Source organism: Pteronotus mesoamericanus, unplaced genomic scaffold (genome assembly GCF_021234165.1).
Source record: "Pteronotus mesoamericanus isolate MK-2021 breed Mesoamerican mustached bat unplaced genomic scaffold, CSHL_Meso_final scaffold_705, whole genome shotgun sequence".
Lineage (NCBI taxonomy): Eukaryota > Metazoa > Chordata > Mammalia > Chiroptera > Mormoopidae > Pteronotus > Pteronotus mesoamericanus.
Window position 1 is genome coordinate 7,827,832 of NW_026555326.1, and position 4,022 is coordinate 7,831,853.

The window sequence follows — 4,022 nt, forward strand, 5'->3', positions numbered from 1 at the left end:
AAGCTTTCAGGTTTTTAGCATTGACTTTGACATTTGCTGTAAGTTTTTCATATGTGGCCTTTATTGTGTTGAGATAAGTTTCTCTATGCTGAAATTGTTGAGGGCTTTTATCATGAAAGAGTGTTAACTTTTTTTCTGCATCTATTAATATAGTTATGTAATTTTTATCCTTAATTTAGTTAACATGGTATATCACATTGATTGATTTGTGTATGCTGGATCATCCTTGCATTCTAGGGATAAATCCCACTTAGTCATAGTGTATCATCCTTGTAATGTGCTGTTGAGTTTGGTTTGCTAATTTTTTATTGAGGAGTTTTGCATTATGGTTTTCTTACATCTTTGTCTGATTTTGGTATCAGAGTGATGCTGGCCTCATAAGATGAGTTCAGAAATGCTCCCTCCTCATATTTTTTGGAAGGGTTTAAGAAAAATTGGTATTAATCCTTCTTTAAATATTTGATAGGATGCACCTGTGAAGCCATCTGGTCCTGGGCTTTTCTTTTATTACTAATTTCGGTATCCTTATTTGTTATTGATCTGTTAAGCTTTCTATTTCATCTTGATTTGGCTTTGGTAGGTTGTATGTTTCCAGGAATTTATCTAATTTTTCTAGGTTGTCCAATATATTGGCATGTAATTTTTCTCTTTTTAAAAAGGATTTTTATCTATTTATTTTTAGACGGAGGGGAAGGTAGGGAGAGAGGGAGAGAAGCATCAATGTGTGGTTGCATCTCATGTGCCCCCTACTGGGGACCTGGCCTGCAACGCAGGCATGTGCCCTGATTGGGAATCCAGCTGATGACCTTTTGGTTCACAGGCCAGCACTCAATCCACTGAGCCACACCAGCCAGGCTAATTTTTCATAATAGCCCTTTATGATCATTTTTATTTCTATGGCATCAGCTGTGATGTCTCCTCTTTAATTTCTGAGTCTATTTACTTGAGTCCTCTTTTTTCTTTCTTAGTCTAGCTAAGGGTTTATTAATTGTGTTCATCTTTTCATTAAACAAACCTGTTTTGTTCTTTCTATTTTCTATTTGATTTCTTTCTGCTCTAATATTTATTATTTACTTTCTTCTACTTTCAGGGTTCAGTTTGTTCTTCTTTTCCTAGTTCCTTCAGATTTAAAGTTAGTTTTTATTTGTAAAATTTTCCATGAAAAACTTCTTTTAGCAGTTCTTGTTAGGCAGGTTTAGTGGTGATGAACTCCCTTAGTTTTGTTTGGGAAAGTCTTTACTGCTTCTTTATTTTTATTTTTTTATTTTATGTGTTTTTTTTTTAAAGGACAAATTTGGGTCTTAGAATTTTGTTCTTTTTGAAAATTGTTTTGGCCATTTTGGATCCCTTCAGATTTTACATGAATTTTGTTGGTAGTTTTATTCTTTCAGCTCTTTGATTCTATCATCTTACTCCTTCCTGTGCTCCAAGGTTTCTGCTAAAAACCTGCTGATAGTTTTATGGAAATTCCCTTGTATGTGACAAGTCACTTTTCTCTTGCTGCTTTCAAAATTTTTTCTTTGTATTTGACTTTTGAAAATTTTATTATAATGTGTCTTGGTATAGACCATTTTAGTGTCAAACTATTTAGGATTTTTTAGTCTTCATGAATCTAGATATTTATTTTTGTCCCCAAATATGGGAAGTTTTTAGCTATTATTTCTTTAAATAAGCTTTCTTTCCCCTTTATCTTTCTCTGCTCCTTCTTGGACCCCTATAATGTATGTATTTGTTCTCTTAGAGGTGTCCCATAAGTCTCATAGACTTTCTTCACTCCTTTTCATTCTTTTTATATTTTAGGTCCTCCAACTAAATAATTTCAAATGATCTGTCTTAAAGTTTGCTGATTCTATCTTCTGCTTAATTGTATTGGTACTGAAGCTCTGTATTGAATTTTTTGTTCAGTTAGCTCCAGAATTTCTGTTTGGTTCTTTCTTGTGATTTATATGTCTCTGTTGAACTTCTCATATAGTTCCGTGTTGTTTTCCTGATTATGTTTAGCTGTCTGTATTCTATAGCTCACTGAGCTTCCTTAAGACAATTTTTTTCATTCTTTCTCAGGCAATTTGTAGACCTCCTTTTCCTTGAGGTTAGTTATTTTATTTTGTTCCTTTGGTGGTGTCATATTTCCCTTATTCTTAATATCTTCATATATTTTTTGTAGCCTTGCCTTGGTGTCTGTGCATTTGAAAAAGCAGCCACTTTTTCCACTCTTTACAGACTGGTATCAGAAGGTAAAGACCTTCACAATCAGCTGGGCTAGAGATTCCGGGGGAAGGGAATCTTGCAAATCTTTTTATGGGTATACCCACCTTACTCCTCACACACCCTGCTGGGGGAGGGAAGGTGAAGTCTCAGGTATCGTATGCCTTCTCTTAATTCTGCACAGCAGTGCTGGGTTCTGAGAGCCACCTATTCTTTTTTCCTAAGGCAGTACTCTGAAATGCCAGGTCACTGGGTGCAAGTTTCACTTTTATCTAGGACTGTATGCCTTCTCACAATCCTGTAGAGTCAAGCTGGCTGCTGAGACCCCTGTGCCATTTTCAGAGGCATTCATGAGGTGCCATCTGTGGGGGCACATATGGATATGCAAACAGATCTGACTCCATGTGAAAAGCTGGCTTCATCTGAAACTAACTGACCTGTTATGAATGAATGAGTACAGATATTAGACCCCCTATCCTTCCCCTGGGTGGACTCTGGAATAGGTACAGAGGTTTTGGGCCAGTCAGAGCTCCCATTAGTCCTTTCCATAGGGCAAGGAGCCCTAGATGTTATCTATCTCCCTGGTACCAGGGACTGGTGGTATCTGACCTCTTGGTCTCTCCAATCACCCATACACCCTTTTCCTAGCACATAGGTCCATCTCTAAGGGAGACAAAAGAGGATGGTCTAAGAGGTGAAAGATGTGGAGATCTGACGGCCTTGCAGCCACCCAGGATCCATTTGTGTACATAAATTTCCTAATAAACTCTCTAAACTGACAACTTGACTATGTCTGCCTCATTCCTTGGCTTAATAGCTCCTGTTTGAGGGCCACTTTGCCCACATGCCCTGTTGCACTGTGTGGCAGCTATAGGGGCACACTGCCACAGGGGAGTGCTGCAGAGAGTGGAGTGCTCCCTGAAACCTGATGGAAACCGGCTGGGGCCAGCTGAGGTGGGAGCAGAGCTCTGAAACCCACAGAGCTCACCCAGGGGTTGTCACAGATGAGGGGCAATAAACACAAAAAGTCTCAAACACTTCTCTGTTTGCCAGGAGAGCATACAGAGATGGCCTTCTTACTGGAGAAGGCCATGGCACATCCCCCTAGTGGGGAAGGCCCCATCACCCTTTGTTCCAAGGCTTTTATTGAACTAAAACACAAACATGCAAGGAAAATAAGACCAGCAACACTGAAAGGGAAAGAAATCAAAGAGACAAGAGGGAGGGAGGGAGGAGTGGACAGGGGAAAAAGGAAGGGAAGGGGCAAGTCAAGGAACATATAGGAAGGACTTGAGGACAAAACCAAAGTGGGGAAGGATTGAGGGAGGGAGAAGGGGGAAGGGGCAGAGGAAAGTGGTGGAGGAAGGCAGAGACAAATGTATTTGGAAAAATAAAAAAATTAATTTTAAAAGAAAGAAAATCTTATCAGTGAGCTAGGTAACAGGAATGCATACGTACACTCGTTACATTAGCATGTTAAGTTTCACAGAGAATAGATACTTTTAAGAAAACAAGTGACAGGAATTCACTGATTTATATGGGTCCAAGGGGAGACCAGACTAAACAAAAGAGAATCAAGATAAGCTGCCTTAATCATAAAGGGTAAGGGGTGTAAATAATATGAAGGTCCTTCACAGCATGAGCTGACCAGAGATCTGAGGGAGGAACAGAGCCCACTCTAAAGAATTTACTTGTAGGCCTGATTACTCCAGGACCCGCCAGACCTGATTTAGGCCTGTTTTTCCTGCACTGTTTCAAGCCTGAGCCAGGCCGGGGGAGGGAACCATCAAGAGATAAGGAGACTGCTTCTCGGCTGC